General features: G+C 41.8%; 1 protein-coding gene and 1 non-coding gene across 2 annotated transcripts in view; one reads left to right on the top strand and one right to left on the bottom strand.

Moving 5' to 3' along the window:
• Positions 1-24,892, top strand: part of LOC111818999 (zinc finger protein 555-like) — a 52,742-nt gene that overhangs the window by 22,089 nt on the left and 5,761 nt on the right. The window lies entirely within an intron of this gene.
• On the bottom strand, positions 21,842-21,965 carry LOC111820974 (small nucleolar RNA SNORA28). The gene has a single exon (XR_002824464.1). It is a non-coding gene; the product is annotated as a small nucleolar RNA SNORA28 (small nucleolar RNA).

The raw sequence follows: 24,892 nt of genomic DNA on the forward strand, positions 1-24,892 counted from the left end.
CTCGGGTTCCCCATTTCCATTTGTCTGGTTTTCCTGTCCCTTCCTGCCTTCTCGTCTTTGCTTTTGAGCTCGTGTGCCCATTTAGTCTCATATACATGGTTGAACTGCATGTTATGTTTGTTTTATGCTGTTGTTTTTGTTAGGTGCCATCGAGTCATTTCTGACTCAGCGACCCCGTGTACAACAGAACAAAACACTGCCTGGTCCTGTGCCATCCTCACAATCATTGTTATGCTTGAGCCTATTGCTGCAGCTACAGTGTCAATCCATCTCGTTGAGGGTCTTCCTCTTTTTTGCTGATCCTCTACTTTACTAAGCATGATGTCCTTCTCCAGGGACTGATCCCTCCTGATAACATGTCCAAAGTATGTGAGATGAAGTTTTGCCATCCTTGCTTCTAAGGAGCACTCTGGCTGTACTTCTTCCAAGGCAGGTTTGTTCGTTCTTCTGGCAGTCCATGGTATATTCAATATTCTTCACCAACACCATAATTCAAAGGCATCATTTCTTCTTCAGTCTTCCTTATACAGTCCAGCTTTTGCATGCATATGAGGTGATTGAAAACACCATGGCTTGGGTCAGGCCCACCTTAGTCTTCAAGGTGACAGCTTTGCTTTTTAACAGTTTAGAGGTCATTTGCAGCAGATTTGCCCAATGCAATGTTTTGTTTGATTTCTTGACTGCTGCTTCCATAGATGTTGATCGTGAATTCAAGTAAAATGAAATCCTTGACAACTGTCATGGATTGAATTATGTCCCCCTAAAATGTGTGTATCAATTTGGCTGGGCCATGATTCCCAGTATTGTTTGGTTGTCCTCCATTTTGTGATTGTAATTTTATTTTAGAGAGAATTAGGGTGGGATTGTAACATCCTTACTAAGATCAGATCCCTGATCCAATGTAAAGGGAGTTTCCCTGGGGTGTGACCTGCACCACCTTTTATCTTACAAGAGGTAAAAGGAAAGGGAAGCAAGCAGAGAATGGGGGACTTCATACCACCAAGAAAGCAGCGTCAGGAGCAGAGCCTGTCCTTTGGACCTGAGGTTCCTGCACCGACATGCTCCCAGACCAAGGGAAGACTGATAACAAGGACCTTCCTCCAGAACTGACAGAGGGAGAAAGCTTTCCCCTGGAGCTGACACCCTGAATTTGAACTTGTAGCCTACTAGAGTGTGAGAGAATAAATTTCTCTCTGTTAAAGTCATCTGTTTGTGGTATTTCTGTTATAGCAGCACTAGATAATTAGGACAACAACTTCAATATTTTCTCTGTTTATCATGATGTTGCTTATTGGTCCAGTTGTGAGGATTTTTGTTTTCTTTATGTGGAGGTGTAATCCATACTGAAGGCTGTGGTCTTTGATCTTCATCAGTAAGTGCTTCAAGTCCTCTTCACTTTCAGCAAGCAAGGCTGTGTCATCTGCATATCGCAGGTTGTTAATGAGTCTTCCTCCAATCCTGATGCCCTGTTCTTCTTCATATAGTCCAGTTTCTCTATTTGCTTAGCATACTGATTGATTAAGTATGGTGAAAAGATACAACTCAGACGCACACCTTTCCTAACTTTAAACCATGCAGTACCCCTTGTTCTATTTGAACTATTGCCTCTTGATCTATGAACAGGTTACCCATGGGCACAATTAAGTATTCTGGAATTCCCATTCTTCGTAATGTTGTCCATAATTTCTTATGATCCACCCAGTCGAGTGCCTTTGCATCGTCAACAAAACAGGTAAACATCTTTCTGGTATTCTCTGTTTTCAGCCAGAATCCATCTGACATCAGCAGTGATATCACTTGTTCCACATCCTCTTCTGAATCCAGCTTGAATTTCTGGCAGTTCCCTGTTGATGTAGTGCTGCAGCCACTTTTGAATGATCTTCAGCAAAATTGTACTTGCATGTGATATTAATGATATTGTTCGATAATTTCCACATTTTGCTGTATCACCTTTCTTTGGAATAGGCATAAATATGGATCTCTTCCAGTCAGTTGGTCAGGTGGTTGTCTTCCAAATTTCTTGGCATAGACGAGTGAGCACTTCCCGCTCTGCATCCATTTATTGAAACATCTCAGTTGGTATTCTCTCAATTCCTGGAGCCTTGTTTTTTGCCAACGTCTTCAGTGCAGCTTGGACTTTTTCCTTTATTACCATTATTTCTTGATCATATCCTACCTCCTGAAATGATTGACTGCTGACCGATTCTTTATGGTACAGCGACTCTGTGTATTTCTTCCATCTTCTTTTGATGCTTCCTGTGTCGTTCAGTATTTTGCCCATAGAATCCTTCAATATTGCAACTAGAGGCTTGAATTTTTTCTTCAGTTCTTTCAGCTTGAGAAATGCCGAATGTGTTCTTCCCTTTTGATTTTCTATCTCCAGGTCTTTGCACATGTCATTATAATACTTTACTTTGTCTTCTCCAGCCATCCTTTGAAATCTTCGTTCAGCTCTTTTACTTCATCATTTCTTCCATTTGCTTTGGCTACTCGACATTCAAGGGCAAGTTTCAGAGTCTCTTCTGACATCCATTTTGGTCTTTTCTGTCTTTCCTATCTTTTTAATGGCCTCTTGCTTTCTTCATGTATGATGTCCTTGATGTCATTCCACAACTCGCCTGGTCTTAAGTCATTAGTGTTCAACACATCAAATGTATTCTTGAGATAGTCTCTAAATTCAGGTGGGATATACTCAATGTAGTACTTTGGCTCTAGTGGACTTGTTCTAATTTTCTTCAGTTTCAATTTGAACTTGCAAATGAGCAGTTGATGGTCTGTTCCTCAGTTGGCCCCTAGCCTTGTTCTGACTGATGATATTGAGCTTTTCCATTGTCTCTTTCCACTGGTGTAGTCAATTTGATCCCTGTATATTCCATCTGGCGACATCCACGTGTACGGATGCTGTTTATATTGGTGCAAAAAGGTATTTGCAATAAAGAAGTCATTGGTCTTGCAAAACTCTATCATGGGATCTCCGGCATCATTTCTGTCACCAAGGCCATATTTTCCTACTACCAATCCTTCTTCTTTGTTTCCAACTTTTGCATTCCAATCACCAGTAATTATCAACACATCCTGATTGCATGGTTGCATTGAATGGAATGTTTGTTTTATGGGCCTGTTTAATCTTTGGCTGAAGTGTGAACTTCAGGAGTGACTTCAGTATTGAGTTAAAAGGGTCTGGAGGCCATACTGTTGGGTTTCTCCAGTCTCTGTCAGAGCAGTAAGTCTGGTCTGTTTTTGTGAGTTAGAATTTTATTCTACATTTTTCTCCACCTCTGTCCAGAACCTTCTGTTGTGATCCCTGTCAGAGCAGTTGGTGGTGGCACAATCTAGTTGTTCTGAACTCAGTCTGGTGGAGGCTGTGGTAGTTGTGGTCCATTAGTCCTCTGGACTCATCTTTCCTTTGCGTCTTTGGCTTTCTTCATTCTACTTTGCTCCAGATGGGATGGGAGCAGTAGATGTTATCTTACATGGCTACTTGCAGGCCTTTAAGACCCCAGACGCTACTTACCACAGTGGGATGTAGAATATTTTCTTTATAAACTATGTTATGCTAGTTGAGCTAGATGTCCCCTGAGACCATGGTCCCCAGCCCTCAGCCCAGTAACTCAGTCCTTCAGGGAGTTTGGATGTGTCTACGAAGCTTCTGACTTTGCCTTGTTCAAGTTGTGCTGATTTCCCCAGTATTGTGTACCGTCTTACTCGTCACCAAAGTTACCACTTACCTACCATCTAGTTAGTGTTTTTTCCTCTCCACCCCGCCTCACTCATAACCATCAAAGGTTGTTTCTTTTTGTGTGTAAACCTTTTCTTAAGTTTTTATAATAGTGGACTCACACAGTATTTGTTCTTTTATGATTGACTTATTTCACTCAAGATAATGCCCTCCAGATTCATCCATCTTGTCAGATGTTTCGCAGACGCATCATTGTTCCTTATTGTTGCATATAGGCACTTAGGTTGCTTCCATTTTTTTGCTATTGTGAATAATGCTGCAGTAAACATGGGTGTGCACATGTCTATTTGTGTGATAGCTCTTATTTCTCTAGGATATATTCCTAGAAGTGGGATTGCTGGATTGTATGGTATTTCTATTTCTAGCTTTTTAAGGAAGCATCGTATTGTTTTCCAAAACAGTTGTACCATTTTGCATTCCCACCAGCAGTGCATAAGAGTTCCAATCTCCCAGCAGCCTCTCCAACATTTGTAGTTTTCTGTTTTTTTTTTTTTTTAATTTATGCCAGTAATGTCGCGGTGAGATGGTATCTCTTAGTTGGTTTTGATTTACATTCCTCTAATGGCTAATGATCGCGAGTATTTCCTCATGTGTTTGTTAGCCTCCTGAATGTCTTCTTTGGAGGAGTGTCTGTTCATATACTTTGCCGATTTTTTAACTGGATTATTTGTCTTTTTGTTGTAGAGGTGTTGGATTTTCTTATAGATTTTAGAGATTAGACCTTTGTTGGATATGTCATAGCCAAAAATTATTTCCCTGTCTTTAGGTTTTCTTTTTACTCTTTTGATGAGCATAAGTGTTTAATTTTTAAAAGACTCCAGATATCTAGTTTACCCTCTGGTGTTTGTACATTGTTAGTTATGGTTTGTATCCTATTTAAGCCGTGTATTAGGGCCCCTAGTGTTGACCATATTTTTTGTTCCAAGATCTTTATAGTTTTTGGTTGTACATTTAGGTCTTTGATCCATTTTGAGTTAGTTTTTGTGTATGATGTGAGGTATGGGTCCTGTTTCATTTTTTTACAGGTGGACATCCAGTTTTGCCAGCACCATTTGTTAAAAAGACTATCTTTTCCCCATTTAATGGACCTTAGGTCTTCGTCAAAGATCAGGTTACCGTAGGTGGATGGATTTACATCTGGGTCCTCGATTCTGTCCTGTTGGTCACTGTGTCTTTATACCAGTACCAGGCTGTTTTGACTACTGTAGCTGTATAGTAGGTTCTGAGGTTAGGTAGTGTGAGGCCTTATTCTTCTTCTTTAGTAGTGCTTTACTTATCCGAGGCCTCTTTCCTTTCCATATAAAGTTAAGGATTAGTTTTTCCATCTTGTTAAAGAATGCTGTTGGTATTTGGATAGTGATTGCATTGTATTTGTAGATTGCTTTGGGTGGGATTGACATTTTCACAGTGTTGTCTACCTATCTATGAGCAGGGTATATTTTTCCATTTATGTAGGTTTCTTGGAGTAGTGTTTTTTAGTTTTCTTTGTATAGGTCTTTTATATCCCTTGTTAGATTTATTCCTAAGTATTTTATTTTTTAAGGGGCTATTATAAATGGTATTGCTTTCCTGATTTCCTTTTCGTAGTTCTCTTTATTAGTGTATAGGAATCCAACTAATTTTAATATGTTTATCTTGTATACTGGTACTCTGCTGAATCTATTAGTTCCAGTAGTTTTCTTGTGGAGTCTTTAGGGCTCTCTATGTATAGTATGATACCATCCGCGAATAGGGATAGTTTTACTTTTTCCTTACCAATTTGGATGCCCTTTATTTCTTTTTCTTGCCTTATTGCTCTATCTAGGACTTCTAGCACAATGTTAAATAGGAGTGATGATAAAGGGTATCCTTGTCTTTTTCCTGTTCTTCTTGGGATATTCTTTGTAGACCATCATGTCATCTGCAAATAATGGACAATTTTATTTCTTTCCAATCTGTGTTCCTTTTATTCCCTTTTCTGCCCTTGTATGCTGGCTAGAACTTCCAGTACTGTGTTGGTGAGAATGAACATCCTTGTCTTGTTCCTAATCTTAAAAGGGAAGCACTTCATTTCTCACCATTAAGTACGATGTTTCCTGGGGTTTTATTTATTTATTTATTTTTTTTGGTAGATGTTATCAAGTTGAGGAAAACCAAAACCAAACCATTGCTGTTGAGTTGATTCTGACTCATAGAAGTTGACAAAGTACCCCTTTATTCCTAGATTTCTGAAATATGTTTTTTAAATCATGAATGGGTGTTGAATTTTGCCAAATGCTCTTTTACATCAATTAATGTGGTTATGTGATTTTTTTTCTTTAGCTTATTAATAAGGTCAATAATATTGATTGAGTTTTGAATGTTATAAATCAGACTTGCATCCCTGAAATAAACCCCACTTGGTCATAGTGTATAGTTCTCTCTATATACTGCTGAAATCTGATGCTAATACTTTGTTAAGAATTTTTTCACCTATATTTATAATGGCTGTTGGGCTGTAGTGTTCTGATTTTGTATTTTTCTCATGTTTTGGTGTCAGAGTAATACTGGTTTCACAGAATGAATTAATTTTCAGAATTTTACTTCCTGATTTCTTGGTATGACAAGTGAGTTGTGATTGAAACCTGGATGTTTAGGGTAATAGGTGACTCTTGTTTTTTTATATTACTTAAATCTTTGGTTTCTCAGGCCTCTGTGTCACTCCTGAGGGAGTAGGTGACCCTTTAACTCCAGGTGGGAGTGGAGTCCAGATTTCCCCTCAGCCAACATAGACTGTAGGCTCTGGAGTTGCTTACTATTGGGGGTGGGATGGAAGTTCAGACACCCCATTGTGTTTCCACTGATACCACCATGGTTAGGAGGGGGGCCGTCATTACTGCTCCCCCTGAGGACCACACATGAGGTGTTAGGGAAGTAATCGTTCTGGTTATCACTGAGGCGCGGTGAAGTCCTGGCCCTCCACGATATCTAGATACTAACAAGAAATGGACTAGAATCACACACATCAAAAACTCCAGCCCTGCACAGAGAAGTAACTACTATTTTTATGAATATTTTCAAACCATCCCTTCACCCACCTCACTTTAAGGTGTGCAACTCTGTGTTTTCCCCGCAATTCTAAGAGAAGACAGAACATTCCTGAGACACTTCCCCAGCAGTGGTTTCGGGCTGAGCCCCGGAATAACCTGGCTCAGCCCTGAAAGGGAATGAACAAACTTGAGACTCTCACTATTCTCACTAAAGAGGGGAAAACGGAGAAAAGGAATTGTTGTTTTCTATTTAGAGGAACCTGCAGCCATAATGGAAACACTGGTGGTGTAGTGGTTAAGTACTACTGCTGCTAACCAAAAGGTTGGTAGTTCGAATCCACCAGTTGCTCCTTGGAAACTCTATGGGGAAGTTCTACTCTGTCCTGTAGGGTCGCGATGAGTCGGAATCGACTCCAGGGCAACGGGTTTGGTTTTTTGGGTTTTTGCAGCCACAATGAGAGGAGGAACCTGAGCACTGGGCGGGACGTGGCCAGGGTGATAGCAGCAGGAAGGTTAAGCAGGTGCCCTGACGGCCCGCTCTGGACCTGTGTCTGCCCCACGTTTTGGCCCTGGAGAAACACCACGTGGATCACCCCCTCTAATCAGCTCATCTGAGAATGGGGTGACCTCGGTGAGCTCTCAATCCTTTTACCCTGCTGGTGACCCTCTGCAGGGTGTGTCCACCTCCCCATAGTCCGTTACCTCTCCCTGCCGTGTCCACCTCCCCTCACCGTCCCCGGTGACCTCACCAGTCTCTTCGTGAGGAGCTCCGATAGACCCTGAGGTCCCAGCATGCCCACAGTGACAGGCCCAGACAAGGGGGCCTGTTGTCCCTGGTCAGGGTCTCAGATGGGGCTGAGGGGCCACCCAGTGACCCCTGCCTGTATTATAGCAACACCTACCCTAAAAAATGACGTTATCCTGGTTGAATTTTCAGGGAAGACATTTTTCCTGGTTGGCTCTCGGAATCTGTCAATGTTGATTTTCTTTTGTGTTCATGAAAACAAATTTGATATCGTTTCCTTTTATAAAACTCCACTGAATTTGTATCAATTTATGTATGATCAGAAATTTCCCTGTTAATATTCCAATTGGATTCTTGTGCCTTCCCGTAGTTACTCTGTTTACAATTCCTGCAGGCGGGGCCCCATTTCCCACACTCCTGCAGAGATTTGGATGAGTCCACACCACCGCCCTCTGTCATCCTCAGACCCAATCAGTTCATTACAAACTACATTCCTGCAGGGAGCCCTCTGACTCCATTTCCGTTTCTGCCCTCCCTTGCCCCACAAGGCTCTGTTTCTTGGTGGGCTCCATTTAAAGGTGTCACATCATCTCCTGAGCAGTATTGCCGTTGTAAGCCTTCTCTTCCTTTTTGTTAATGGATCTATAGAAGTCTCTCCTTGACATTCACACCCCTATTCTCTTTCATATTTAGGGGGCTTGTTGTCCATCTCCGATACCTAATTTAAACTCCACCAGAAAAAAGCCTGTGGCCACTATTTTCCTCTCAGTTGAGTCCACACAGCACCAGGGTGGCCCCTGGTCATCCACTTGACCCTGATAGAATGTGAGAAAAAATGTGGAATGGAATCTTAAATTCTTAAAAAATCCTGAGCCTTGGAGAATGTTGAGAAAAATGTGGAACAGAATCTTAAATTCTTAAAAAATCCCGACCCTGAACGTTGAGAAAAATGTGGGACAGAACTGAAAATTCTTTAAAAATCCAGACTCGCTGGACCGGCTGAGCCTAGAGGACTCCTGAGACTACTGCCCCGAGATACTCCTTAAACCTTGGAACAAAACTATCCTGAGGTTGCTCTTTAGCAAAATAACAGGTTGGCTCGCAAAATAACAGGTTGGCTCACAAAATAATATCACCTGATAGCACCGTGTTCTTTTAAAAAACCATCTGTATGAGAACAAATGGTCAACTTTCTTCTCAAAGATGAGAAGGTAAGGGTGCAGGGAAACTAGATTACTGGAAACGAAACTACCAGAATCAGAATGTTCACACATTGTGAAGAATGTAACCAAAGTCACCAAACAATTTGTGTAAAAATTTTTGAACGGGAACCTAATCTGCTGTGTAAACTTTCACTGAAATCACAATACTATTTACAGAAAAAAGAAAACGGCTGTGACAGACAAGACCTGGCATGAGCCTGTGGCTCGGCCTTGGTGTTGCTAGGAGCTGGCCAGGCATTCACAAAGAGATAAGGCGTCAACCTGTTGAACACAAACAGCTTCCTGAAACACCAGTATGAGACGGGGCTACTCTGACCATGATGGACGAGGACAAAAGCAAGTCCTCTACATAATGATCTCTGAGCAGATAGAGAAACGACATCGTCCAAAGCACAAAAAAGACCAACCAACTTCTACCCTGGCCACCAGGGGTGACTGCTGCATCTTTGCAGTAGCAGCTATCTACAATGTTGGAAAAATGGACTGAAGCTCCATGAATCGCAATCCACTCGACAGTAACTGGTCGACGGCTACTCATGGAGCTTCAGTCTATATTTCTAACATTGTAGATACAAATTATTAAGATTCGCAATCACGGAATTACCTGCCTTTCCTGATTGTTTCCAACCCAGTGAAAAGCTCTAGTTTGTACCTTTCCCAAACTGGCCAAACACACTCCCAAATCTTAGAAGACCCTCCTACTGAGACACCCAAGGTCACCTCAAGGCATGTGCATTCTGCCTTTGCAACAGGTCAGGAGTCTCAACTTTGTTTGCCCGTAGCCAGTGTGTTCCTGGTGTTTTTTGGCTGATGGGCTTTGGCATGAGCAATATTTAGATTTTCACTATTAGCAATGAATAAAAAGTCATTTTAATGGGAAAAGATGGGAGTGATATAGGAATTAAAGAAAAACATACTAGAAAGAAAAATGTGAAAATGTGTATGTATTTAATACTATCACCCCAGAACATAATAAAAATAGAAACAATCACAAGGATGAATTAACAATCTATAATCAGAATAGAATATTTCAACATGCCATCTCAGTTAATGAAACATAAAACATTAATAATACATTTATAAGTATAGAAGAGATTTTAAAACCTAGGTAAGATTTTCTAGGAAACATGTACAGAACTGTGTCTGACAAAAAATGCTAATTGTTTTCTATCACATATAAAAAAATTAAAGGAATTAAACACTGGGTAATTACATATAAAAATGAAAGTAATTCAATATGGTGGATTTATTGCTTATAGATGGCATTTGACTGTAACAGAAAACTCCCATGATCTGTCAAACATATTCCAAGTGATTATTTCAATCAGGGAAATGTCAGAAACAGTTAAGTTCATGGTCAATGTAGCCTCTGAACAAAGCCATCAGGGAACTGTTTCCCGTGTTTTTGGCGGCAGCATTAAATCTGTAATGGTGGAATCAGGAACTAAAACTACTATTGCAGGAACAAGGTGCTTACAACAGAGATCACATGACAAGAAAGAGTTGGAGATGAAAAGGTTCAGAGGATGAGAGATCACTCACTACAACAGCCTGAAGCAATGTGTGCCTGAGCACCAAAGAAGGTCCCTGATGGGGGAACTTCTGCATAAGCCAGTGGAAGCTGCTTCCTAGGAGGGAACTAAAGTCAAACATGGGGTGTGTGGTTTGAGCTGTTCTTGAGTGACGAAGCAAGACATCAAAGATGTGCTGTAACCTAGGCTACTGGGTTCCTATGCACCTCTCCTGATGGCCCAGCAGAACGGAGAGGAATGGCTTCTTCACTTTTGCCTTCCAACACTCACCGGTGCATCAACCTCTTCTCATGGACTTTAACCCAGAACCACAAACAGAAGAGACTCTGGGAGATGTAGCTCCCAAACTTACCCATGATGACATTCATAGTGAAAGGAGTTCCTGTATGTGACCTTTTGCCTTAGTTCTTTGGAAAAACAGCTTGAGAGATTTTTTTCCCCTTAAGCCCTGAGGACTTTTCTTTGCCCTAGTTATTTACCCCAGAGGGTTTGTTACTTTTGCCAGGTTGACTGACATTTTCTGGGTAAGCTGTAAACAACTTGGTTTTGATAGTTTTGGTCTAGTCCTGGGCTACAGCCTGCCTTGTGATTGTTACACACCTTGCAGGGATTGACCAATAGACTATGCAAATGAGATGCATTGTAGCCCAGCTGCACCTACTATGCAAATGAAGTGTCTGTATCCTACAGAGAGGAGACTGGTCAGTTTGTGGCTCCCATTGGGAGGAAATATGCCTTGATATTGATAAGGAGTTGTATATATTTATGTGCATCCAGCCCCACAGAGGTATTTTCAGAGACAGAAAGAAGCAGGAAGAGAAGCAGCAGGAAGAAGCAAGAGAAGATGCAGAGAGAGGAGGAAAGGAACCTCCTAAAGAGCTGTAACACTGGTCAATGGCTCCAACACTAAAGGCAGCGAGAGGGCCTGAAGTGGTCCAGCAGCAGAGCTAGTGGTGACAGATGGCAAGGCCAGAAGAGCCTGTCCTGAGGGGGTCCAAAGGATCCTGTCCATAGGGGGCTGAGAGGAAGCCTGCTGAGAGAGCTGTCCTGCACTAAGGGAGACTCTGCATGCTTCCTGATCCTGAGTTGTAACCTGTTCCTTAATAAACCACTTAACTAAGTATGGTCTGTGAGTTCTGTGTGGCCATTGCAATGGATGATCAAATCCACCAAAAAAGTAGCGAGTGCTGTGGGAGGGACACCTGGTGTCAGAATTGGTAAAAAGGTTTGCGAGTGGATGTATGTCTGACCTCCACCTCACGGGAATCAGCTTTGTGCTGACAGTGATTCTCATTATCCCCCGTTAAGTCAGACAGGTACTAACACTACTTCTAGTCCCATTTTTCACAAGGTTTCCCAACATGCCTTATATTCTTAAGCTTTCTCTCCAGCGTGATTTCTCAGAGGTCCTTGAAGAGATACGAGACACTTGTAGGCTTTCCCACTCTCCTTACATTCATAAGGTTTCTTGCCAGAGTGCCCACTCATATGCCTTTGAAAACATGAGGGACAACTGTAGACATTCCCACATTCCTTACAAACATAGGGTGTCTCTCCACTGTGCATTTTCATATGCACATCGAAGTATTTGGAACAATTATATGCTTTCCCGCATTGGTTACACTCATATTGTTTCTTACTAGAGTGTCTTCTCATATGTTGTCATAGGGAGGTATGCCAAGGGAAGGCTTTCCCACATTGCTTACATTCATACGGTTTCTCTCCAGTATGTGTTATCATGTGTTGTCAAAGGCTGGCGGACATACTGTAGACTTTTCCACATTCCTTACGTTCATAGGGTGTCACTCTACTGTGCATGTTTACATGTTGTTGAAAGTATTTGGGACAACTGAAACCTTTGCCACATTGCTTACATTCATAAGGTTTTGGTTCACTGTGTGTTTCCTCATGTCCATGAAGGGAGGAGTAACAAGTGAAGGTTTTTCCACACTGTTTACATTTATAGGGTTTCTCTCCAGTTTGCATTCTCTTGTATTCTTGAAGGGATGAGTAAAAACTGAAGGCTCTCCGACAATACTTACATTCATAGGGTTTCTCTCCAGCATGCATTCTCACGTGTTCTCAAAAGTATGTGGGACAACTGAAGGCTTTCCCACATTCCTTACATTCATAGGGTTTTCCTCCACTGTGCCATCTTAAATGTAGTTTAAGGGAGGAGGAATGCATAAAGGTTTTCCTACATACTTCACATGCAGAGATTTCTGTCCTCTGTGACCACTCACATGTTTCCTAAAGATGAGGGGCAAGTGAATTATTAATATGACCACATATTTGCAATTCTCAGTGAATAGGTGTTATATGGATTGAATTGTATCCCCCCAAAATATATGTTGTAAATCCTAACCTCTATGCTTGTGGTTATAGTCCCATTTGGGAATGGATTATCTTTGTTGTATTAATGAGACAGGATTAGTGTAGGGTGTTTTATCTTGATGCAATCTCTTTTGTGATATAAAAGAGATTAAACAAGTGATCAGAAGCAGAGGTAGGGGAGAGAGATGCCAAGCCACATGAAGATACCCAGGAGAAGAAGCTCAAGGAGACAAGGCCCTTCCTCCAGAGCTTTCCCTTAGAGTCGGCACCCCGAATTTGGACTTGTAGCTTCCTAACTGTGAGAAAATAAATTTATGTTTGTTAAAGCCACCCACTTGTAGTATTTCTGTTATAATAGCACTAGATAACTAAGACAGAATTGGGTACCAGGAGTAGGGTGTTACTCTAACAAATACCTACAATGTGGAAGTGGTTTTGGAATTGGATAATGAATGAAGCCTTAAAGAGTTTTAAGGTGCCTAGTAGCAAAAGCATAGACTGTGTTGAAGTTACTGTTGGTAGAATTATGGACATTAAAGGCAGTTCTGGTGAGGGCACAGAAGGAAGTGAAAAGAGCCATAGAGAAAGCCTCTATTGTCTTAGAGAGTACATATGACACCGGCAACAGAATGCTGCTAGAAATGTGAACATTAAATGTGCTTCTGGTGAGGCTTTAAAAGAAAAATGATGAACATGTGATTGGACAATGGAGGCCAGAAGTGAGAGAAAGCCTTCCCCTAGAGACGACACCCTCAATTCTGACTTCTAGGCTCTTAAACTGTGAGAAAATAAGTTTCTGTTTGTTAAAGTCATCCTCTTGTGTGAGTGTCATTCACCATAAATGCCTCTTCTTGATTTGGTGCCAATCTTCAATGCTATGAAATTTCCTTTTTACTTCCAAATTGGTGCAGGAATTATTTCTCATGAATCTTAAACTATTTTCTCTGCATTGCATATTTCATTCCCAAAAATATCCTGCAGAGGACTTGATCCAGTTGTTTCACCTTGAGTTTAACAGTCTGCAAAAATTGGTAACAGTTTAATTTCTAGGGTAAAAATTGGTGGATAAAGGAAAGAGAATACAGCATATGAGGATTTGTTTTCATATACTGTTGCAGAAAGGGAAACAAATTTATAAGGAAGAATGGACATGTGAGCAAAGGAAGACTCTGAGGAATTTTGCAATAATGGGTCAAAATGGCAGCCTCCCAAGGAAACCAAGATTCAAAGAAGAAACTATCCACAGAACTAACAGTCTACATGACACACAGCCTCATCGACCCTGAGACCAGAAGAACTAGATGGTACCTGGCTACCGCTAACAACCGTTCTGATCAGGGCCACAATAGATGGATCCTGATAGAAGAGGAGAAAAATGTGGAACAGAACTCAAATTCTTAAAAAGTCCAGAATTACTGGACAAGTATAGACTAGAGGACTTCCTGTGACTATCGCCACGAGATACTTCATAAACCTTGAATCAAAACTATGATGTAAGGTCACCTTTTAGCTAAATAACAGACCGGCTCATAAAATAAAGAATATTACCCATGAGTACTACACACCCTTAAAAAATCATCTATATGAGACCAAATAGTCAATTACTCTAAAGCAAAAATGAAAGGGTAAGGGGACAGGGAAATGAGACAACTGGAAATGAAACATCCAGAATGGAATTAATGAGAACGCTGACACATTGTGAAAAATGTAGCCAATGTCACTGAACAATTTCTGTAGTAATTATTAAATGGGAACCTAATTTGCTGTGTAAACTTTCACTGAAAAACTCAATAAAATATCTTCTAAAAAAAAGTCAGCTTCTCTACTAAGAAACCAGTCGTTGTGGAGCCAACCTGATTCATGGCAACCCCATGTGTGTCAGTGTAGAATTGTGCTTCATGGGTTTTCAATGGCTGATTTTTCAGAAATAGATCACCAGGTCTTTCTTCTGAGGTGCTGAAGGATGGACTTGAACCTCTAATTTTTTGGTTACAAGCAAAGCGCAGTAACCATTTGCACCACCCAGGGACTCTATCTACTAATGAATACTTCTAAAAAGATGGACAGTGGTGTTGATATAAATAGGATATTATAAGAAAAGCAAAGTAGGGAGAAACTGAGTCAAATGCATATGCCCATATGCTATCTTTAAAGAAGAAATATCAAAAAGTCTTTCTCTGAGAAGAAGGAAAATGTGAGGATAGATGTAAAGTGAAACAAGGAAACCAAGATAACATACAAAGTACATTCTAGAAGACATCTTTGGGAATATTTATCCCCAAAATAAGCTTCATCCTTCTCGAAGATTGCTATTTCCAAATATAACTCCTGTATTGATTACAAAACCTTGTACCTCCCAAGGATCCTTGCCTTCCTGGTGCTCACGTGCACAGAAGCCCTAGAGAAGCCCACTCTCCACTATCCCTAGGTCCCACTGGGGAATCATGTGGGTATGTTTGGCTGACACCCAAAGAAAAGCTCATGAAGAGGGGGACAGTGAAGGACAACAAACATTTCCATGAGATGGGCCAATACTTTCATCTTTGCAGTGGCTGAAGATGGGGAAGTGTAGGTTCAATTGCAGCAAAATTACCATGTCAAATGTGTATCAGTCAGAGTATAACTCTCACAGGGGTGAAAGCCACAAACCTCTCAATGTCCCAAAGTGACATTGGAGCCTACCCACACTTATAAACATAGGGAGCCTTAAGAGTTTTAGCGAAGAGAAATAAGTCCATTTTCATGCAAAAGCTATTTGACTCCAGGTCCCAGGAGGGCTGGGACTTTCTTTTTTCCAACATATTTTCATTCCTCAGCCCAAATAAAAACAGACAACGTGGAAGACGTATCTGTTTCACAAACAACTAAATGAAGGAATGATGTCATCTTTACCTACTGAGTCCAAGTTCCAGAAGATTTCCAGCATCATAGAACTTCCTCATAGAACTTCCTCTGAGCAGCACTCAGCAAAGCCCACTCTTCCTGGGCGAAGTTCACAGCGACATCCTCTAAGACTGAGTCCTAAAAGTTTCCTTGTTTCAGCAAGGCACCATCTCCCCAGTGTGTGCAGAGGACGGGGGAGGCTGATGGCATTCTTGTGGGAGATAGTCATTAAGACGATAAAATACAACATACTCAGGGATGGTAAGTGTTTTGAAAACATGATGTGAAACGATGATCTTTGATATATATACTTGAGCATCATTAACGATCATTATTTGTCCTGAGATATTGCAGATTACTGGGCAGGGTAAAGACTGACAAATAAAATCATCATTCAGATAACGGTGGAAATAGATGTTTGGTTTGCTCAGATATTATTTTCTTATTGGATACAAAGAACTGGAACGAGAATGTCCAGGTGTTGCAAAACACTTAGGGTACATTTCCAACGCTGCTTGATTTCAACAAGTTCCGCTTGGAGGCAGCAGAGTCACGGAGCCTGGTCTGATCCCCTCAGGCACAGCAGAGGCAGAGACACGCTCTCCTCCCAGGATATGAGGACACTGTGGGCAGAGAGGGAGGCCAGGGCCCAGAGGCCAGCAACACCTGTCAGGTATGAGGAACACCTGGTTCCTGCAGAATTCACCAGGCCAGCAGGGCCTCTCAAATCAATAACCGAGCTCCAGAATCAGAGGAAAGTGGTGCCACAGAGAGAGTCATGGAAGGGTCAGACCCTAATGGAGCCCAAGGCAATTTCAGTAGAGGAAAAAAAAATTCCAGATGTCACCTTGAAGACTAAGGTGCGCCTGACCCAAGCCATGGTATTTTCAACCACATCATATGCATGTGAAAGATGGACAATTAACAAGGAAGAACAAAGAAGTATTGACGCCTTTGAATTGTGGTGTTTGTGAAGAATATTGAATATACCATGGACTGCCAAAAGAATGAACAAACCTGTTTTGGGAGAAGTACAGCCAGAATGCTCCTTAGAAGCAAGGATGGTGAGGCTATGTCTTACATACTTTGGACGTGTTGTCAGGAGGGAGAAGGGCATCATCCTTGGTAAAATAGAGGATCAGTGAAAAAGAGTAAGACCCTCACCGAGATGGACTGACACAGTGGCTGCAACAATGGGCTCAAGCATAACAACGGTTGTGGGTATGGTGAAGGACCGGGCAGTGTTTCGTTCTGTTGTACACAGGGTTGCTGTGAGTCAGAACCAAATCGACGGCACCTAACAACAACAACAACAATCAATATCTTTAGAGCAATAAGAGAGGAGGACATCCACACCCAGGAAATAAAGAGCCACCAGTTATGAAAAAAAATTGGAGATCGTCTTATAAAAAACATGATTCATACGCCTTAAGGAAGGGAGTGTTACTCAACGAGTTAGGAAGCATGAAAATAGATCAAATCCATAAGGTAAAAAGATAAAAATATGATCCCAACGAAATTAAAAGGGATTAGAAAAGTATAAAAGCACAACAGAGGGAAAATAAACCTGGAAAATCTATGATGGTTAAATAGGTAAATTAACGTACACATCAATGGGCAGATGTGCATGTTTTCACCTTTAACCCCTCTGGAAATTGGACTTCACGTTACTCTGAATAAGACCATAGCATTGTGTCATAGACTGATGCAAATTTCTTTTTCTAATTTTCACTTGTGTATCAAATAATGGTGCGTTTCATATTCAGTGACACACGGTGTCAAAGGAGTCCATTCAGTGATATAGTTGGTATCGAATAACTAATATTTTGGAGCTTTTCCCAAGATGATAAAACCAAATACAAACCTATTGTCATCAAGTCGATTCTCACTCATAGTGACCCGAATTGTGCTCCATAGTGTTTTCAATGGATGTGATCGTTCAGAAGTAGATTTCCAGGTCTTTCTTCTGAGGTGTTTCTGGGATGATGTGAACTACCAACTTTCAGTTAGTAGTTGAGGACTAAACCATTTGTGTTACCCATAAAGGTAAAAAATAAACAAAAACAAAAATGAAGAAAACATACATGACAACTCTGAACCTTCTGAAGAAATCAATTCTCCTTAAATTTATCTATCTGTTCAATTCAGTCATATACAAAATAAATTTTTTAAAAAGTATACTTTCCTATCTGGTCCTAAACTATGTATAGCTGTAACTTTTTAAAATAATGTTTTCAGGTAGGTGTGCTTATTAACAAGGAACCCTGGTGGTGCAGTTGTTAAAGCAATTGACTGCTAACCAAAAGGTCAGTGGTTTGAAACCACCAGCGGCTCTGTGGGAGAAAGATGTGGCAGTCTCCTTCCGTAGAGATTTACGGCCTTGGAAACCCTATGGAGTCACTATGAGTCGGAATTGACTCGACAGCAGTGGGTTTGGTTTTGGTTTTGGTGCTTATTAACCTTTCAGTATAATCAATTAAAGAGGTGGCAATGAAGGTATAATTTAGAGTTAAGGAGGAGAAAAAAAGAAATGAAAGACAGGGATATAGTACCTCAATCATTCCGAAAGAAGGCAAGAGAGTAGAGAATCAAAAAGAACACCACACAGACGCAAATATGTAGAATACTGGTCTCTCATATATCGTTGGCTCTAATCACGATGCAATTAAATGGAAGTTTCAAACAACAATCTAGGAGAAAAAACTATCATTTGGAAATTTTAAAAATAGATATATAAATAAATTTTAAGGCAAAGGAAAAAAGTTAATGTGCACATAAGGAAATAAAAAGTAATTCATTGTTCAATATAAGTATCAAAATTTGTATGTTGCAGCTAAAACGGTCATAGAGAAAGACAGTGGATCTTCATTATTCCCACTTTCCACATTTGTGAATTCACTTACGACAAAAAGAAATCCACAGTTATGTGAAAATTAAACAATACTCTTCTAAACAACCAAGGGATCAAAGAAGAAATCACAATGGAAATTACAAAATACTTTGAGAGGAAAGCAAATAAAAACGTAAAACTTCTGGAATGGGTCTAAAGCAGTTCTTAACGATACACTTATCACTGTGTCTATATTAAAAATAAAAAGATCTCAAATCAACTACTTAACTTCACACCTTAAGGAACAAGAAAAGGCACAAACCAAAACCAGTGCAAGCTGATGAAAGGAAATAATGATTAGTGTGGAAAGGAGTGAAAATGAGAATAGGAAAATAGACAGAAATCAACAAAACCAAGAGGTGGTTTTTTTAAAAATGTCTTAAAAATTGCAAGTCTTTAGCTAGAGTGAACAAACAAAAAAAGAGAAATAGAGAAGAGGTAATTTTCTAAACTCAAAAATGAAAGATCAGCCTCACAGAAATAAACAGATCAGAAGGGAATGCTCTGAATAAATGTATGCTGATGAAATGGACAAATTCTTAGGAAGACACAGATTACCCAAATGGCTGCTTCAGCCACAATTTCTTTGTCAGATAAATCAATAATACCTTCCTCTTTCTTTTTCTGAAAATCAGAGGAAGCAAAATTCAGTGAGATGGAGGCTCATTCTACTAGGCGCAAGACACCACAGTGAGTCCTGGCTCTCGTGGTCTCAGTGTTTCTCTCACAACTAGTCCCTATTCTGGATTAGGCATCCTTGAGAATTATAAGAAAGGAAACACTCCACTGTGAAAAAGTTCCAGCTTTGAAATTTAATATATAAACAATAGTTTCCATTGGTGGAACACTCATTTTTACAGAGAAAAAACCCTATGAGAGAACAGGCAAGATGATCAAGAATTAATAAAATACAACAGTTTTAAAAATGAGTCCTAGGCCCACAAAACCTAGGAAGTAAGAGGACCTGAGTGTTTAAGAAGGTGGATCTTAATAGTCAGTCACACAACCACCATGGATTCTGCTCTACCTGCACCACAGATCTGGATCTATGACTTCCTCTGGTGTCTCTGGGGACATGTCAGATTGGATCCACAGGTGTTTGGCCTTTCATGAGGAAGGAGGTAAAGTGAAAATTTTTAACAGAAAGATAGTATCATTAAAATAAATGCTGAGTAATTTTTTAAGTCAATGTACTGTTTTGCAAGTCTGAAATGATTTCAAAACAAAAATATGGGGGCGTGGGTGGGAGTGAAAATAAGCTTTGTGTTTGAGTATCCCAAAGATAACAATCCTGAGAAAAAGTTACCAGTCAACCAGTTTAAAGTAGTAATTAAAAGCCTGAGGTTGGGTGGAAGCTGATTTACAGACTAACCTTGAACTATATGTTTTTACCATAAAACCAAACAGGTTGTTGACCCGCTCTTCAATGGTCCTCTCCAGATCCTCACCAAGGATCAGAACTTTTCAATGGTTGCTGATTTCATCCATTCTGCACGTCTGAGCTTCCTCAGTTGTATCCTCCCCCCAATCCTCCTCCTCCTCTTCTTCCTGTTTACAGAAACACTTGGCCAAAAACTTTTAAAATAGGAAAAATATCAGATTTTCAGTGACCATGAAGAGGCATTCTACTGTGTGGATCATAACAAATTATAGACAGCATTGCAAAGAATGGGAATTCCAGAACACTTAATTGTGCTCACAAGGAACCTGTACATAGACCAAGAGGCAGTCATTCAAATAGAACAAGGGGACACAGCGTGGTTTAAAGTCAGCAAAGATGTGCGTCAGGGTTGTATCCTTTCACCATACTTATTCAAGCTGTATGCTGAGCAAATAATCCAAGAAGCTGGAGTCTGTGAAAAAGAACAGGGCATCAGGGTTGGAAGAAGACTCATTAACAACCTGCATTATGCAGATGACACATTGCTTGCTGAAAGTGAAGAGGACTTGAAGCACTTACTGATGAAAATCAAAGACCACAGCCTTCAATGTGGATTACACCTCAACATAAAACAAAAATCCTCGCAACTGGACCAATAAGCAAAACCATGATAAACGGACAAAAGACTGAAGTTGCCAAGGATTTCATTTTACTTGGATCCATAATCAACACCCATGGAAGCAGCAGCCAAGAAATCAAACAACACATTGCATTTGGCAAATCTGCCGCAAAAGACCTCTTTAAAGTGTTAAAAAACAAAGACGTCACCTTGAAGACTAAGGTGCACCTGACTCAAGCCATGGTGTTCTCAATTGCCTCATATGCATGCAAAAGCTGGAGAATCAATAAGGAAGACCAAAGAGGAATTGAAGCCTTTGAATTATGGAGTTGGCGAAGAATACTGAATATACTATGGAGTGTCAAAAGAACAAACAAATCTGTCTTGGAAGAAAACCAGCAAGAATGCTCCTTAGAAGCAAGGATGGTGAGACTTTGTCTTACATACTTTGGACATGTTATCAGGAGGGATCAGTCCCTGGAGAAGGACATCATGCTTGGTAGAGGGTCAGCAAAAAAAGATGAAGACCCTCAATGAGATGGATTGACACAGTGGCTGCAACAATGGGCTCAAACATAACAACAATTGTGAGGATGGTGCAGGACCGGGCAGTGTTTCCTTCTGTTGTACATAGGGTCGCTATGAGTTGGAAGCGACTCCATGGCACCTAACAACAACAACAGCATTCAGTTCATTTTCCACTAAAATAAATTGGGTTCATCTTAGTTCAAGCAATCAACAGGACTAGAAATAAACATGTTATTGTCATGTTACACTGAAAGCTAGTTTCATGATTTCTGCCCACCTCAGCCAATGCTTTTGACTTTGCCCAACTCAAGAGCCCACCCGCCATCACCCGGCTGTCACCACAGCATGGGAAGGAGGATGATTTCCTTTGGAGGTGGAGGTGGTGGTGTCTCACTACTGGACACGGAGCCATTTTCCTTGTCTTTGCCCTTTCTGTTTTCCTTTTCTTTTTTTCCTGTACCACTGTCACTATTCTCTACGGGGAAATAAAAGTTTAATCCCACATGTTACATCACCTCAGTAACCATTAGAAACATCTAAAACCCTGGTGTTTTGCATCATATACACCCCTGGTTTGAAGAGTCCAATGAATGCTATGGACACCTTCCCTTAGAAAACCGCAGACAAAAAAATGTTTACCTGTAATTCTAACAGGCTTCACAGATCGAATTTATGTACCATATTTCACAGGTTAAGAAACTTAGGCTAAAAGTAGAGTGACTCAAAATACTAGTAGTAGAATTAATATTAAATATAGAGGTACTTTTAGTTCCCATTCTTCCACTTTTATTTAGTCTTCCAGAAATTTCTAAAAACTTAACTTTTAGATAAGATTAGAATGAAGTGTTGATGGTTCAAAGATCAGATAGTGAAAATTGTCCCTATGACCTCTAGCCTCTACCCCTCATGAACCTGGAATAAGACCAAATCTCAACTAGGCTTTAGCCAACAGCTCAGATACTGTTTAAGTCTATATAATGGCTTGCCCTACCGAGGAGAGAACACCGGAGTAGGTTAGACTTTCTTGCTATAGCAAGCGCAAATTGTGTCAGAGTGTTTTGATCATCTGCCACAATGTTGCTTGCATAAATTTAAGCTTATGAGCCAAGCACCCTATTTATAAAATCAGCATCCCGAAATTCAGCAGTAGATCCTTTGTTTGCTAGGATCCCATCAATCCATTTTACAGTACTTTATTTCATCCATTCTAAAATGTCACTTTGAGGAATAAGGTGCACCAGACCCAAGCCATGATATTTTCAATCGCCTCATATGCTTGTGAAAGATGGACATCAGCAATGATATCCCTTGTTCCATGTCCTCTTCTGAATCTGGCTTGAATTTCTGGCAGTTCTGTCCATGTTCTGCTGTAACTGCGTTTGAATGATCTTCAGCAAAATTTTACTTGTGTGTGATATTAATGATATTGTTCGATAATTTCCACATTCTGTTGGATCACCTTTCTTTGGAATGGGTACAAATATGGATCTCTTTCAGTCGGTTGACCAGGTAGCTGTGTTCCAAATTTCTTGGCATAGATGAGTGAGCGCTTCCAGCACTGTGTCATTTGTTGAAACATCTTAATTGGTATTCCATCAATCCTAGAGCCTTGTTTGTCGCCAATGCCTTCAGTGTAGCTTGGACCTCTTCCTTCAGTACCATCAGTTCTTGATCATACGCTACCTCTTGAAATGGTTGAACGTTGACCAATTCCTTTTGGCACAATGGCTCTGTGTATTCCTTCCATCTTCTTTGGATGCTTCCTGCATCGTTTAATATTTTCCCTGTAGAATCCTTCAATATTGAAACATGAGGCTTGAATTTTTTCTTCAGTTTTTTCAGCTTGAGAATGCTCAGCGTGTTCTTCCTTTCTGATTTTCTATCTCCAGGTCTTTGTACATTTCATTATAATACTTTGTCTTCTGGAGCTGTCTTTTAAAATCTTTTGTTCAGCTCTTTTACTTCATCATTTCTTCTGTTCGCTTCAGCTGCCCTATGTTAAAAAATAAGTTTCAGAGTGTCTTCTGGTCTTTTCATTTTGGTACTCCGTTTTATAGGTCACATTTGACATAATTTGCATTAATCTCTGACACCCAGATACTAACAGGAAATGCACCAGAATCACACATTGTCACAAACTCCTTGCCCTGCACAGGACACTACTATTTCTATGAATAGTTTCCATCCATCTCTTCATCCACCTCACTTTAAGGTGTGCAAATGCTTACATTTCCCTGAAATTCCGATGGAAGGAAGAACATTCCCGAGACACTGCCCTAGCAGCGGTCTCCACTGAGCCCCGGAATAACCCCAGTCGGCCCTGAAGGGGAACAAACTAACCAGAGAAACTTACAACCCTCGGCAAGGAGAACAAAAAGGGTGAAAAGGAATCTTCGTTTTACATTTAGAGGAATCTGCGGCCCTGAGCCTGATACAGTTGGGGCGATCGCAGGGGGTGGTTGACCAGGTACCCGGCCCGCCTCCTCGAGACTCACTGTGTCCCAGGGCGTATCCACCTCCCAACACAGTCCCCATGACCCTCTCTCTGGGCCTGTCCATCTCCCTTCAGGCCCCGGTGATCTTCTCCCCACCATGTCCACCCCCCTCACAGTCGCCGGTGACCCTCTCCCCGCTGTGTCCACCTCCCCTCAGTCCCTGGTGACCCTCCCCGCCGTATCCACCTCCCCTCACAGTCCCCATGACCCTCTCTCTGGGCCTGTGCACTTCCCCTCAGTCCCCGGTGACCTTCTCCTCCCCACCATGTCCACCCCCCTTACAGTCCCCGGTGACCTTCTCCCCGCCGTGTCCACCTCCCCTCAGTCCCCAGCGACCCTCTCCCCACAGTGTCCACCTCCTCTCACAGTCCCCGGTGACCAGCTCCCCGTCAGGTCCACCTCACCCGGTCCAGGGCCGCTTCCCCTCACAGGCTCCGGCGTCCTCTCCGCGCCTCCCAGCGCCCTGACCACCCGGCCCGTGAAGAGACCCTGGGGGCTGGTCCCCTCGTCCGTTCGTCTCTCCCCTCAGGGCGGGTGTCTTCACCCGGGGCAGCGCGCACGGCCACTTCCAGCTGGTACACCCCTTGCCAGGTCTCAGACACCCGGCCTCGCGCTCACCATGTCCGGCTTCTGCAGATCTCCCTGCGTCCTATTCCTGGGAACAGGGATTTCAAATCCCGGACTTGCGCAGCCCTTGCTCTGGTAGGATTAAGAAAAGTCTTCCCGCCCCTTCTTCCTGATTGGACAGTGACCCCCCCGATCCCGCCCCCTTAACGCCTGACAGGACAAAAATTCAGGCAGGCTCACCTCTAGAGAGCTGAATGACAGGAGACCGGGAGCACACGTGACCTAGGGGCGTGGCTTCCTCCTGGTCCTGTCCCGTGGACCTCGGCATTTGACGCATGCGCTCCGGGCGCGGGAGGATATCAGTGTCTCGCCGCAGCTGCGCGGCGTCCTGCGTCTCCTCCCTGGTTGCAGCGACACAGGCGCAGACTCGGCTTCCAGGGGACCGACTCCTCGTCCAGAGCAGGAGGGGCGCCTAGGCGGGGAGAGGAGGGCCTGGTGTCCCCGGGACCAGGGTTTGGACGGGGCTGTGGGGCCACCCAGTGTCCTCAACACATACACTAAAAAACATTATCTTGGATGAATTTTCAGGGAAAATGTTATTCCTAGTTTGCACTCGGAATCTTGCTTGTTTATTAAGTTCATTAAAACAGATGTATTTCCAGTCTAAGACCAGAATAACTAGATGATGCCCAGCTACCACCAATGACCGCCGTGACGGGGAACACAACAGAGTCCCTAATGGAACAGGAGAAAGGTGGGGTGCGGAACTGAAATTCTAGTAAAAAGACCAGACTTAATGGTTTAATTGAGACTGGAGGTACCCTGGAAGACACGGCCCCCGGGCTCTCTGTTAGCCCAAAACTAAAACCATGCCTGAGGCCAACTCCTCAGACAAAGATTAGACTGGACTATGGGACAGAAAATGATACTCGTGAAGAGTGTGCTTCT

Source organism: Trichechus manatus, unplaced genomic scaffold (genome assembly GCF_000243295.1).
Source record: "Trichechus manatus latirostris isolate Lorelei unplaced genomic scaffold, TriManLat1.0 scaffold00057, whole genome shotgun sequence".
Classification (NCBI taxonomy): Eukaryota; Metazoa; Chordata; class Mammalia; order Sirenia; family Trichechidae; genus Trichechus; species Trichechus manatus.